The following is a 14,081-nucleotide window of genomic DNA, read 5'->3' as shown; positions in this document are numbered from 1 at the left end:
CCCCCAACTGCTCACTGACCCCTGATTTAGTAGAGTTATTAATGAAGTGCTGCTGCTTTTATTTGCAGCCTTTTGATTCCTCTAGACTAGAGGCAGGTTTCCCCCCATATGTTTAGTATCTATAGATTTCCCCCCATATGTTTAGTGGTTTTTCAGAGTATTCTTTTAATTGTGTGCATCTATTCATTGGAAAGCCAATATCCTATTCCCTCTCCAAAGAGTATTTACCCAACCCCGCCAAGAGCAGCCCAGTGCCCCCCACCCCCACCACCACCCCCTCAGCACCTGCCACCCACATTTTCACCTTGGTGCCCTCCACTCCTTTCTTAACATTTCACAGTCCCAGTAGTAAGTCAGACTCAAAAACCAATAATCAGTAATTTGTTTTCTCATCCTTTTATTTGCCTGATAGCTCTTGGGGGTCTGTAATGCTCCAGGCGCCATACTAAGACATAAACAAAACACGATGAAAAGCCCAGAGCGGGAAAGTTAATGAGGACCAAATTGCAGAAGACTTGAATTAAGGGAAAACGTGGAGTTTTACTGGTAGGTGAGGGTACAGGGCAGACTAGGCAAAGGTCCTGAGACATGCTAAAGTGTCATCTTTTGAAGGACTATTTTCATTATTAAGGCATGAGAATGAGGGGCTAAAGATGATGAATTCACCTGCTGTTCTGCTCTCTTCCCTGCACCTCCACTCTGCTTGCAGTCCCTGGCCCTTCTCCAGTGCAGACTCCTCCAACAGCCTTCTGGAGAACCATCCTCACCATCCATCTCTCCACACTTCTCTGCCTGGGGTGGGGGTGGGGGGTGGGGGAGGGGCAGGAATCCTGGCACTCACACCAATCTACTCAGCAACCCCCAATGAATAGATGGTTTTGTTTGCTGATTCCTGGGTATATGTTTGATCAGTCCAGCTAGAAAAGAAACTTCTGGATAGTGATACATTCTCTCATACCCCTAGCCTCTCAACATATGGCTAACTTATAATAGACAATCAATAAAAGCTTATGGAATCTAACCAAATTAAATTGGGTAGAATAAATACAAGAGAAAGCACGAGAGTGCACAATTTGTAACTATCATTCAGACAACTGGGGAAATGGAAACTGTCTTTGAAAATTAGCTCTGAACAGAATCGTGGCAGAGGACAGATTAATCCTCTTTGGGCATGTAATTCTACGTCTACCTAGACATTTCTCAGTGAGGCACACAAACGGCACTTGTTAAACTGTGCTGCACATCCCAAGAGCTTTGTGAGCAAAGGTCAATATATTCTGGAGATTTGGATTTATTTTTTTCTTTGCAGAAAGGCAGGAGGAGAAGAGAGGAAACAAGGCCCCTAATACCTGCATCTCTGCTGGGATTTTCCATGTTGATAATTCCAATTCAAAAAGGAAAAATTCGAATGCCACCTGGGGGGAACTAGCCTCATCATTCATTCTTTCATTCAGGCAACAAGCGTTTGGGGGTAATTCTTCCCTGAAGGCAAAGAGCCCATTCATTCCTCAAATGGCTAGTCTCTCCCTGTTGTGGGTTGGATTCCTCCAGCTCTGGATTCAGCCCCTTCCATAGCATTCATCACAATGCTTTACTTGTTTGTTCTCACACTGGGCTGTGACCACTACAAGGCCGATGACTGTTCCTCTATCCCTATGTGCCCTGGGGCCCAGACCATCACCCTCCAATTAGTGGATGATCAACCTATGTTGTGAAATTAAATGTAGTGCCAGGGCTATAAACGACCTTAGAACTAACCCAGTCCAGAGACAGGGAACTGAGGCCCAGCCACGGGAAGCGACCTCTCCAAATACACACAGAGTTGCTAGCAATGAAAGAAAAGAAACCCAGGATGCTAGCAATGCTGGAGGAGTTAGGAGGCTGAGGGGCTTAATGGAATTTAGGAAGGATGACGACTTGGGGGAAAACCAAGTCTGAGTCTGGACAGTCCCTCAGGCATGGAACAAGCCTTCCCTCTCTTCTCCATGACAACCCTTCAGATAATATAAGAAGGAAATGAACATTTATTGAATATTTACCATGTGTAGGTGGGAAACAGCGATCCTATCCTCCATGTGTCTTCTGTAAGTTGAACACTCAAAGATAATCAATTAAATAAGCAAGTAAATAATGTGCCTCAGGTCATGCAGCTAGAAAGCCCAGGTTTGACAGTAAAAAGTCCAGTACCTTCTCCTGCACCTCAGTGCCTCGCTGACCCTAGTCCTGAGGCTGCAAGGTGCTAAGGAAGAGCAGCTGGACCGAGTGAGAAAGCTCACAGGTGAGCGTGGCCATGACCCACTGGACCTTAGTTCAGCAGCCTTCCCATCCTCTGAAAGTTAGAGAGCAGGGGCCATCCCTCCTTAATACGAGGCTGACAGATCAACCCTCCTTCAGAAGCAGGCATAGGACAGAGAGACACAGAGGCCCACATTGGCCCTTGACTTAGCTAGGACACCACTGGTGACTGCGAAGAGCAATGAGGGCAGCTGGGAGCTAGATGCAAGTAAGGCAGTCATCACAGCCCCAGGCCTTCATTTCTTCAGTCAACACTGTATGCTCAGGACTGAGCCAGCAGCAGGGCTCAGCCCAAGAGAAGCTCAGAGTCAAGTGGGACTGGTTCCACAGAAACACCCTGTGCCCACACGGCCTGGAGAGGTTATCCTGGAGGGATGAGGGGGCAGGAGTGGGAGAGCGTCCCCGGCCTGGAAAAAGATCTCCCAGACAAAGCAGGACGTTTTGGTGTGGGGATATTTCCAAGCGGCTGCATCGGACAAGCCTTGGCAAATGGGAAAATCGCTGTTCTTTAAACCCAGAAGCAAAACGAGAAGCAGAGATCTCTGAACTGCTCCAGTTCCCTGTTCGTGGGGCTCCAAGCAGTGCAGCTGGAATATCTGCCTTACTAGGTGATCCTTATGGTCCCTTTCAAACCTGAGGTCCTTCCAGTTCAGCTCTGGTTGGATGGCCAGGAAGAGGGCAACCATGGGCCCTGGTGGGGATACAACTGAGGGCACCTCTGGGTGTACTGCTTCACTGGACTTCCCCTCTTTCTCTATCTTACTCACCCACTAGGGCTCAGTTTAAATGTCAGTCCCTCCTGGAAGCTGCAGACAGGGCAGGGTCTGATTCACCTGTCTTCTCCCATCCCCTCCCACCCCCATCCCTAGGCAGGCCTTTCTTAGCAAAGCATATTGAACTCTGTGGAGCAGAGTCCAGGAGGATGCTCTGGACAGGTGTGAGGCAGTAATCCTGGAGCAGCAGTGACAGCCATGAGCAGAGTTGGGAGCTGCTCGGTGCCAGACCCTCTCAGGACACTGGACTCCGCCTACTCCCCCCCCCCCGCCCCCCCGCTCCATCATCAGCTTCACCAGACTCAGGAAAATCAACTGCAAACCAGGTGGTGCCCATGCTTTGCATTTGGAGAGCCCATTAGCCAGCAGCAGACTGAAGATCCCACTTAAAGAACCATGGGCCCAGCCAGTGTGGTTGAGTGGTTGAGCATCAGCCTATGAACCAGGAGGTCACGGTTTGATTCCCTGTCAGGGCACATGCTCTGGTTGCGAGCTCGATCCTCAGTTGGGGGAGTGCAGGAGTCAGCCAATCAATGATTTTCTCTCATCACTGATGTTTTTATCTCTCTCTCCCTCTCCCTTCCTCTCCAAAACCAAAACAAACAAACAAAAACAGAACCATGGGACTTGCCCTAGCCAGGTGGCTCAGTTGATTGGAGTATCATCCTGAACACCAAAAGGTTGTAGGTTTGATTCCTGGTCAGGGCACATACCAGTATCTAGGTTTCCGGTTCGATCCCCAGTCAGGACGCATAGAGGAGGCAACTAATTAATGTTTCTCTGGCACACTGATGTTTCTCTTTCTCTCTCCCCCTTCCTCTTGCTTTATAATCAATAAGAACATTTCCTCCAGCCCTAGCTGTTTTGGCTCAGTGGATAGAGCATCAGCCTGTGGACTGAAGGGTTTCAGGTTCGATTCCAGTCAAGGGCACATACCCAGGTTGAGGGTTCAATCCCCAGTAGGAGGCCTGCAGGAGATAGCCGATCAATGATTCTCTCTCATCATTGATGTTCCTATCTCTCTCCCTCTCTCTTCCTCTCTGAAATCAATAAAAATATATAAAAAATAAACGAATTAATTTTTAAAAATCATACCCTCGAGTGAGAATTAAAAAATAAAAAAGAACCTTGGAACTTCTGAAACAGACTAGTTAAAGGGCAAGAAGGTCACACTACAGCACACTTCAGGTCAGCAAAGCAGCATTTCCTACTTTTTATTATTATTATTATTATTATTATTATTATTATTATTTTACAGAAAGAGATATGTGTTTGGGCACTGAGAATATAAATAATTTCCCTCAAGTCCAATGAGCCAATCTCAGACTAAATTAGAGGGGAAACTCAAGGGCATTAAGTCTTCCTCTGTGTCCCTTCTCTGGCTAGAGCACGTAATCTTCGGTATCTCCCTTAAGTCTAAGAACTGGTAATGAATATTTTAATAGTCACAGCTTCTCCTTCCCATTGATAAAAACTCCACTGACTAGCTAGAGCAGCCGTGGGCAAACTACGGCCCACGGGCCGGATCCGGCCCGTTTGAAATGAATAAAACTAAAAAAAAAAAGACCGTACCCTTTTATGTAATGATGTTTACTTTGAATTTATATTAGTTCACACAAACACTCCATCCATGCTTTTGTTCCGGCCCTCCGGTCCAGTTTAAGAACCCATTGTGGCCCTCGAGTCAAAAAGTTTGCCCACCCCTGAGCTAGAGCATGCTGGTGAAAATGAGGGAGTGGTCCAGCAAGACCTGTGTTTCCTTGGGCAGCCTAACCCCTGAGCCCCCTCCCACATCTGTGAACAAGATGATCAGAGCAGCCCGGCATCTGCACAGCAGCAGCCAGGACACTAGGGGAAGAAAGAGACATGACACATGCAGAATGAAGACCTGCGCTAGTGAGTCCAGAGAGCTGGGTCCAACCAAATACAATTGAGAGAAAAGGCAGTCACGTAGGTGGAGAGAAAGTGGAGCTCCCAAAGGCTGAAGGGCAGCCCCTAAAAAGTATGCCCACACCCTAATCCCAAGAACCTGTAAATGTTATCTTATTTGGAAAAAGGATCTTTACAGATGTAATTAAGTTAAGCATCTTCAGGCAGGAGTTTATCCCAGGTTATCCAGGTGGACCCTAAGTCCCAAGACACGTGTCCTTCTAAGAGTGAGGTGGAACGAGATTTGACACAGACTGAAGAGAAGGAGGCAATGGGACCAAGAAAGCAGAGATTGGAGTGATGTGTCCACAAATCAAGACATGCCAGAAGTTGGAAGAGGCAAAGAAAGGGTTCGCCCCTAGAGCCTCCAGAGGGAGTGTGGTCCCGCCAACACCTTGATTTCAGATTTCTGGTCTCCAGAACTGAGTGAGAATACATTTCTGCTGTGTTTTTTTTTTAAATATATATTTTATTGATTTTTTACAGAGAGGAAAGGAGAGAGATAGAGAGTTAGAAACATCGATGAGAGAGAAACATCGACCAGCTGCCTCCTGCACACTCCCCACTGGGGATGTGCCCGCAACCAAGGTACATGCCCTTGACCGGAATCAAACCCGGGACCCTTCAGTCCGCAGGCCGACGCTCTATCCACTGAGCCAAACCGGTTTCGGCAATTTCTGCTGTTTTAAGCCAAGATTGCAGTGATGTGTAATAACAGCCACAGAAAACCAACGCACCACCTTAGAAGTAATTGGACTGATGAGGGATCTGAGTCCCAGGGATGCGGCTGAGTCACCCAGAACCACTCCACGTGAGCACTGGTTCGGGACACCCTCCTCCACAGCCCACCAGGTCTCTATGACACCTACATGCACGCAGCTCCCCATAGAGGGCTTGACAGCAAACTCTAGGCCCTAGGCTAGGGGGACCACCGAGAGCCTAACTGGGCCTCGGCTGTGCTAAACAAGGGCAGACTCTGACGTGAGGCTGCTGCGGGCCTGCGGGCTGCCTAGCTCCACCTGCACAGCGGTGTCAACGCTTAGCCCTGTCCTTTGCAGAGCTCTGCATACACTGGGGCATTCTGACTGCAGAAGTGAAGACGTGGGGACCTGGCCCCTGTCTTTGAATGTCCCCCTGGCTAAATGGCTGTCCAGGGGAAGAAGACATGGATTTCTGTGTGGGGCTTCAAAGGGCGGAATCAAGGCCAACGGGGCAGCCACTGCCTGGAGGAAGGATTTGGTTGAGCACAATGAAGAACTTTCTAATAATCAGAGCCCATTGACAATGGCATAGGAGTGCCTCGGGGCCTCCGCAGAGAGAGGCTGGCTGTGCTGGGGGAATTCCTGCACCAGACAAAGGCGGCTCTTCATCCTCTCCAGGGCTGGCAACCCCATTTGAAGATCCACGACTGTCAGCTAAAATATCCTGTAAAACATCCTGCGTGGATCTAGGTTTTTGGAATAGAGGCAGGGAATGCTCTAAGAAACGTACTGCAAAGCTTTTGCGAAGAACTAAGTGCTGCAGCTACCCAGGAGCGAGCTCAGGAAAGAAGTAATAACTCCTTCTTGCCCCTGTATACAAAATGCCCCTGCCCCCAGGAAGAAAGGAAGAGGAAGAGCACACACCTTCATGTGAACGCCACCCTCTAACCTGAGCAGGAGCCACAGCACATGTCTCAGAAGCAGAGGAGCCCTGGCAGCCTGGGCTTGGGCTCCTTCTCCAGGGAAAACCAGAGAGGACAGAGACTCCAGCTACCCACTGAATCATTTCCATAAGAAGAAATAAGTGGCACCTCATCTTTATTTCAATCATTGCTTTTCCTTTTGCAGCCTTCTGGATTCTACATTTGGAACAAAGGAAACAACAAAGCAGTTAACCCAGAAGCTTAATTACCTGGATGCTCACAAGTTAGCCTGGGAGAGGCTGTTTTTTGGGGGTGGGGGGCTGGATTACTACCGCTGGTCATGACCAGGTCTAGCCCACCCGCTACGTTCTGGATGCTCAGAGAACAAGAAGCTCATTTCTCATCTGCCTGCTCATCTGTCTTCTCTTAAGTCAGAACCTCAGAGAACTAAGCACCGTTGCATCCGGATGAATTCCTCTGAAGCGCCTTCCGTTCAGGATTTTGAAAATTTGCCATGTTACCCTTTTCACTGAAGCGGCCGAGCTCAGGTCATTCCTCAAGAGAGTTCAAAAGCACATACTTTCATACTTCAGCTTTACCGCCATATCTTTTCTAGCCATAATTAGTGCTTTCTCTCCCCCTCCTTTCGTCCCTCCTCCCCCACCCCCACCCCCAAATAATCAGTGTTAAGCACACATGTCATTCAGCAGCAGCTTCTGAAAAGATCGGAGGCCTGACCATTTCTAACCATTGGCCGAAAGGTCTCCAAAGATCAGGCGGGTCCTTGAAAAACAGTGCCATTCCCGTGCAAAGAATGGCTTACTGCCCTCCCATCAGCTGGCCAGGCACCAAATGGAGCTTCCCACTGTCCTTCAGGCAGAGAGTTAACTTTATATCATCCGAGCTGCATAATGCCATCTGTAGTTACCCAAACAAATTTAAGTCTGTGTTATCCTGCCTCCGTGATGTATATTACGTTTGGTGTATATCTTCGACTACAGTAGAAATACAGCCACAGCAGCTGTGCATAAATCAAAATTTTACATACCGAATGGTGTTAAGTACACAAGCATGCTTGGTATTTGAAAGCTTTCCATACCAGACCTTTTGGTATGGTGAAAAATCCTTTTATGATATGAACAATTATTTCCAAGTTTATCTAGCTTGAAGATTCAAATTTTTATATATTTTTAAAAATAGGCCTTATTGGCCTGAGCAGATTGGCTCAGTGGATAGAGCGTCAGCCTGCGGACTGAAGGGTCCCAGGTTCAATTCCAGTCAAGGGCATGTACCTTGGTTACGGGCACATCCCCAGTGGGGGGTGTGCAGGAGGCAGCTGATCGATGGTTCTCTCTCATCGATGTTTCTAACTCTCTGTCCCTCTCTCCTCCTGTCCGTAAAAAATCAATGAAATATTTTTTTTTAAAAAAATAGGCCTTATTGAAAAGCTAAATTCAAAATTCAGACCCATCTCTGGGGTTGCATCAACTCTTCATCAGATGAAGGACCTACATTCCGAGGTATCTGGATGCTGCGAGTGAGTTCAGCTGAGAACCACAACCCCTGAGCTTCAGCATGTTGTTTCTGGCTGGACTCGAACCAGATGTCAGGGAAATCACAGGCTTTTGTCAATCCAATGCAGCAAACACATACTGAGTTTGCACTAGGGCAAGGCTCTGTGAGAAGGGCTGCAGGGTGAATCCCGCCCTCCCAGGGACTTCTCAAGGCCATGGCCACATACACAGGTGACCGCACACAAAATCCTTCAAGGTTAATGGTGATGGTGTCTCCATGAGAGGTCCTTAGTGTAGTGGGAGATCAGGAGAAGATGAAAACCCTGGGACAAGGGCATCTGGAAGATAGTTCCTAGGCCAGATAGGATATGAGCTGAGCCTTCAGCAAGACCACCAGGGCTGAGGCACATGCCTGGCAGAGGGGCCAAATGGAGAAGCAAAGGCCTAGAGACCTGGGAGTGGGAGGGCATAAGTGTGGTGGAGTGGGTGAGGGAGGAGGGGGCCTGAGGGACTGAGAGAAGGGAGGGAGAGAGCCCATCACATCTGCCCAGCTGAGGACTCTGGACTTCATTATCTTTACACAAGGGACCCAGTGAAGGTCTCTGGGCTACACTTTAAAGAAAACAGAAGCCTGAGGTTTAGAGAGAGGATGGAAATCTGAGGAGATGTTTGAGGAAGATTTAAGAAGTAAGAATGACATGACTAAGTGAGCGACTAGATTTCAGTAAGGAGGGATCCAGCGAGAGGGTAAGTTCATAGGTGACTATGCTCCCCTGCTATGGAGTTTCCAGCCTGGGACTGGGAGGGGGACGCTGGCCATCAGTCCCACAGTGAGAGGGCATGGCTAGCTTTGGTGGTGGCTCTATGGGCTCAGCCCTACCCATGCTTCCCCTTTGCATATTGAGCACCTCCAGGGACACTACTCTTCAAGCCTTGTCAATGAGAAAAGGGATGAGGGAATGGGAGAGAAGGGGAGGGAGGGAGGGGGACAGAGTGGAAAGGTGGAGGGGTGAGAGAGGGAGGGTAATTGAGGGAAAGAGAGATGAAGGGAGAGAGGGAAGAGATCCTGAAGTGTCTATAGTGGAACGCCCCTAAAGCAGCAGCAGCAGCAGCAGCAGCAGCAGCTCACCACACCACTCGGGGCCTGATTTTGCAGGTGAGAGTGCTAAGGCTGAGAGTTCCCCTTTTCAAAACTGCTAAACCACAGTATGAAAGGGGCAGGTAATCTGCTCTACAGTCTCCCCAAAAACCATGGGGATAATGTCTGTGCAGACAGCCTGTCTGGTCCTGTAACACAGCAAACCCTTTCAGGTCTCCAGGCCTTCACATTTGCTGTTCCCTCTGCCAGAAACAGTTCCACTTAACTTTTATTTGGTGCTTACTACATACCTGGCACTATTCTAAGTACTTTACTTACATCAACTTACTTAATACTCATAACAGCCCTGTCAGGTGGGGTTATTATTCCAAGTTTAGATGAGGAAATTGAAGCCCAGCCTGCCCGGCGTGCCTCAGTGTTTGATTCCCAGTCAGGGCATATGCCCAGGTTATGGGCTTGGTCCTCAGTGTGGGCAGTTGATCAATGATTCTCTCTCATCATTGATGTTTCTCTCTCTCTCTCTCTCTCTCTCTCTCTCTCTCTCTCTCTCTCTCTCTTCCTCTCTCCCTTCCTCTTTGAAATCAATTTAAAAAAAGAAATTGAAGCCTAGAATATTAATTAACCTGATCATTAATATATTTAGTCGTTGGAGGGACCAGTATTCAAGCCCAGGTGGTGTGGCCCCAGGGCCTGCCTTCTCACACATGAAGCTATGCTGCCTCTTGCAGAGCTGGTCCGCCCCTCCCTCAGCTCTTGTCATGACTGGCTCCTTCTCTCCTGTGACTCTCAATGACTCAGACAGGCCTTCCCTGCTCCCTCAAAGGGAGCACCCTGCCTTATCTTCTCTCACATTACCCTGCTTTTTTCCTTCTTCGTCCTTAGCACAACCTGTAATTATTTATGTGTTTACTTGTTTATTGTGTTTCTCCAACTAGAATATAAATCCAGTAAGGCAGGGATCTTCCCTTTGCTTCCGTGTATTCCTGGAGCACCTAGAATAATTCTCTGGCACAGAGCATGTGTTCTATAAATAGCTGTTGAATGAACAAATGAAGTACAGGATCATGGATGCTATGTGATGTTACACAGGGTCATAAGGTATTGCACCACCGTCCTTTACATCCTCTCCTATTCTCCTCCCTTGGCTACTGCAAATCCCCAGCAACGTACACAAGGCCAACGGGAGCCAGCGCCTCACTCCCAGGATATATGGACAACGCTGATATATTTATAACTGTGTCTGACTGTCTAATCCCCTCGCCTGGGTCCTTGAACATGTAGTAATAAGCTTGTGGGAGGCAGGGACTGCGTATTCCAGTTAACCCCTCTGTGGCCTTCTAGCACCTAACAGTATGTACAGGGCATTGGCTGCTGTTGATGTCAGTGTCTGATCTGAGCACTCTCCAAATTACAAAAAGCCCCTGCCCCTTGCATCAGGAGGCACCTTGAATACAGGGGACACTGTCACGGGAATTTTATGCTGATGGTGAGGTCGCTAAAACAAAAAGGACCATTTGATACCCCAATGGTGTCTAGCAACATGTATGGAGCTTGCCCGAGAACACACTAATAAAAGGTGTTATCAAACACCCATTGTAAGCAAACACTCAGGCGCTTTTACAAACAGGATCTCATTTAACCCTGTGAGTTTGGAATTACCAGTATTCCCCTTTTACAAGTGAGAATGGTGGGGCTCAGAGGCGCCATCTCCCAAAGCCAGCGTGGCTTCACGGCCAGGCTCGGAGCCTCCTGCACCTCTGCCCACTGTCCTCTGCTTGGAAGCAGACTCGCTGTTCTCCACCTGGGCCCGGCGCTCTCCAGCCTCTGTAGCTTGTCTCGAACCAGGTCCTTGACCTACAAAGGCCTTTCCACTTTCCACCACCTGTTGAAATCTACTTCCTTCTGCCTTTCATGGTGCAGGCTTCCTCATCTCCCCCTTTGGAATTCACCCTCCTCCGTGTTCCCAGGGGTCCCACGTGTTACTAATTCCTGCAACGGCCTGTGATCTAATCCTCTTTATCCCTCCCTAGATCTGAGCTCCTTGAGAGTAGGGCTGATTGGTATTTCCCCTGTTTGTGCCCTGAATGAGTGCCGAGCCACTGCTTGCTGAACCACCAAAAAATGAAGTACATGAAGACGGGTGGCCTTCGAATACATCTGAGAGATCAAAGTTCTCTGGGCAAATTAGCCTCAACTACGGAGTCCGGGGCAGGAACCTAGGCAAACATGGACCACAGCCCTGCATGTTCCTGCCCCAGTCCCGAAGCACTCTCGCAAGTGTTCTGATTTCAAAAAGCTTGAAACTGAAAACCAGGAAGTCAAGGAAGGAAATAAAATAATAAAATCACTTCCATACGAATCCTTTCATAGTAATGGATTTCTCCCACACACTGGGGAAATGGCTGTTGCAGCACCAGGAGGCTGTGCCATTGGGCAAAAGAACGAAGTTCACCTCCTGGGATGAACTAACCTGGCGCTTGATCCGCTGTGGCTGCACCAGCGCTCGCCTGTCCTGCAAAACATGCACTTGCGACACTGAAGGTGGCTCCCACCACACCGATGTTGAACACCCACCACAGGATGCCCGCGGTGGAGTGACTTTACTAGTATATCCGCTTGACTGGCAAACATCTCCACCGTCGCTTTAGACTAGAAACCAGTAGATGCTGGCCCCTGTGTCAGGACTCCCAGAACTGTGCGTTATCTCCCTCCCCCCACCCTACCCCCCAAGCAACTATTTTGAGATTTTTATTAAAATAACTGACTCACAAACAGAAACGCTTCCTGATTTATAAGCCACTTTGAAAACAAATCATTATGCCGTTGAATATTTTATGATAGCCCAAAGCACTAGCATTCACAAGTACTTGCCCTATCTATTTCGGGATTCTCAAAGTAAGCTGCAAATGCCTTCTTTATTTTCTACACGACCGTAAACGCGCGCCCGTTTGCAAGTTCTGGGTGGGTCCTTGTTGAGATACTGCCTCTACCCAACCTGACCCTAACTACGGAGACCTGGCGATCCTGCCTCTCCGGATCTACAGCGGAAGGACCGCAGCCAGCACCGGGTGCACCCTCCCTCCCTCCCCCGCAACACCAGTGGGGGTACTCGCCCAAGGTCACACAGTCAGGGCATGGCAGAGAAGCCACCGAGAGCCAGGGACCCGACGCCCAGCCCCGGGAGCATCGACTATTCCCAGAGGCTGACTCAACACCCTTCCTAACGCTCAGCCGAAGCGGCGGCAGGTTTGCAACATGACCCCTGATGCTGACTTCCGTGGGTCCGTCCCAACGTTCCTCTCCACCGCCAAGGAGCCCTGGAGCGGAGACAGCCCTGGACTCACAAAATGGCAAGACAGGCATGGCGCTTCAGGCGATGTCCCTGGCGAACCCCTCCCGGTCCAGGTGCGGTGGAGACCCGCAGGGCAGGCTGGTCGGAGGTCACTCAGAAAGTTGGCGCGGTACGTGGCCGCACCTGAACCCAGGTCTCCTGCCTCCTGGTTTGCCGCTCTTGGCACTACATCATGCAGATCTCGAAAACTTAAGCAAAGCACCGATACTGTGTACAGACTTAAAACCGCTGCAGGCCCCGAACGAGCCCGCAGAGGCGCCCCCGCCGAGTGGGGACCAGACGACTGGAAGTGGTTGCGGGTCACCCGGGGCCGGTGGGGCCAGCAGAGCGCGCGGAGGCAGCCGAGCGGCAGGCAGTGTGCAGATCGCGCAGGCCCGGGGCGTGGGGACCAGCAGTCCCCCCAAAACTTTGCGGCGCAGGGACCTCGCCCTTACCTGCAGAGGCGGCGCCGCCCGCGCGGACGCGGACCCTGTGCTCTGGGCGAGGGGCGGCCCCGCCCCGGCGGCGGGCTCGGACGCGTGCGAGGCTCAGGCAGCGGCTCAGCTCCGGATCGGCTCGGGCTCCGCCTCCCGCGCCGCGGCTGCAGTCAGAGGAGGAGGGGGGACAGGGCCCCGCCGTGCCCGCGCCCGCGCCGTCTGGCCGCGGCAGGTGCTGAGGCTGCAGCTGCGCGGCCGCCAGCTGCCGGCGCCGCGACCCCCGCCCCGGGGGAGGAGCCCCGCGCGCACAGCCCCGCGCGCCGCCCCCGCGGGCCCTGGAGGTCCCGGCCCGCCGCAGTGGGCGGTCCCGCTCCCACCCGGGCCCTGCCTCTGCCGGCCTCCCCCTGCTCCCCGCCTGGGCACGCAGCGTCCGCCTGGTACCCACAGGGAGTCTGAGGTCGGAGAGAAAGAGGGCTCCCCAAGGTCACCCAGACCGGCGGCGGTGGGGCCAGAACTGGATCCCCAAAGAGTCCCAAGGAACGGCCCTCCTTCGCACGCCCCCCTCCCCTTGGCTCTCCTACCCCAGCGCCTTCCAAGGGACTCTGGGGATGCAGATGAGCCGGAGGGAGGTGGATTCGGAGGGCCCACAACTGGCACTAAGAACCACTTCCCCTGCAAACTCTTTCTGCGCTGGGACGCTGCACTCGGTGGGCTTTCCTTTGGCCTCTCTGGCTACTCTTTCTTGGTCTCCTTGAGCGCTCCTCAAACCCCCACCCCCTAAAATTCTGGGGTGCCCTAGGACTCTGCACTTAAGCCCTCCTCTCACTCCCTGGGCCATCTCACCACCCCTCTGGTTCCAGTCCCACCATCTCTCTATCCGTCATACCCAATGCATGCCTCTGTCCAAGCACTCTTCTTCCTTGTTTTCCGTCCAGGTCCCTGCCCTGTGTTAGACACTGGAGATACAGCCTGGAATAAAGCGCAGCCCCTGCCCTCATGGAATGTACTGTCTAGCGGACGGTCATACAGTGCAGTTCCTACAGCAATAGCATGAGGCCAGCGTGCCACGGGGGCCGTGA

At 50.9% G+C, this 14,081-nt stretch overlaps 1 protein-coding gene across 1 annotated transcript in view; it reads right to left on the bottom strand.

Moving 5' to 3' along the window:
* Positions 1-13,064, bottom strand: part of FRMPD1 (FERM and PDZ domain containing 1) — a 66,358-nt gene extending 53,294 nt beyond the window's left edge. Inside the window, exon 1 of the mRNA XM_081102881.1 lies at positions 13,021-13,064. The gene's annotated coding sequence lies outside the window, so the exon portion shown is untranslated. The remainder of the gene's footprint in view (positions 1-13,020) is intronic.
* Between the last annotated feature and the right edge of the window lie 1,017 nt (positions 13,065-14,081).

This window comes from Myotis nattereri, assembly GCF_964212035.1.
Source record: "Myotis nattereri genome assembly, chromosome: 12".
Classification (NCBI taxonomy): Eukaryota; Metazoa; Chordata; class Mammalia; order Chiroptera; family Vespertilionidae; genus Myotis; species Myotis nattereri.
Note: the sequence above shows the minus strand (reverse complement) of the source record. Positions and strands in the feature narration are given on the sequence as shown.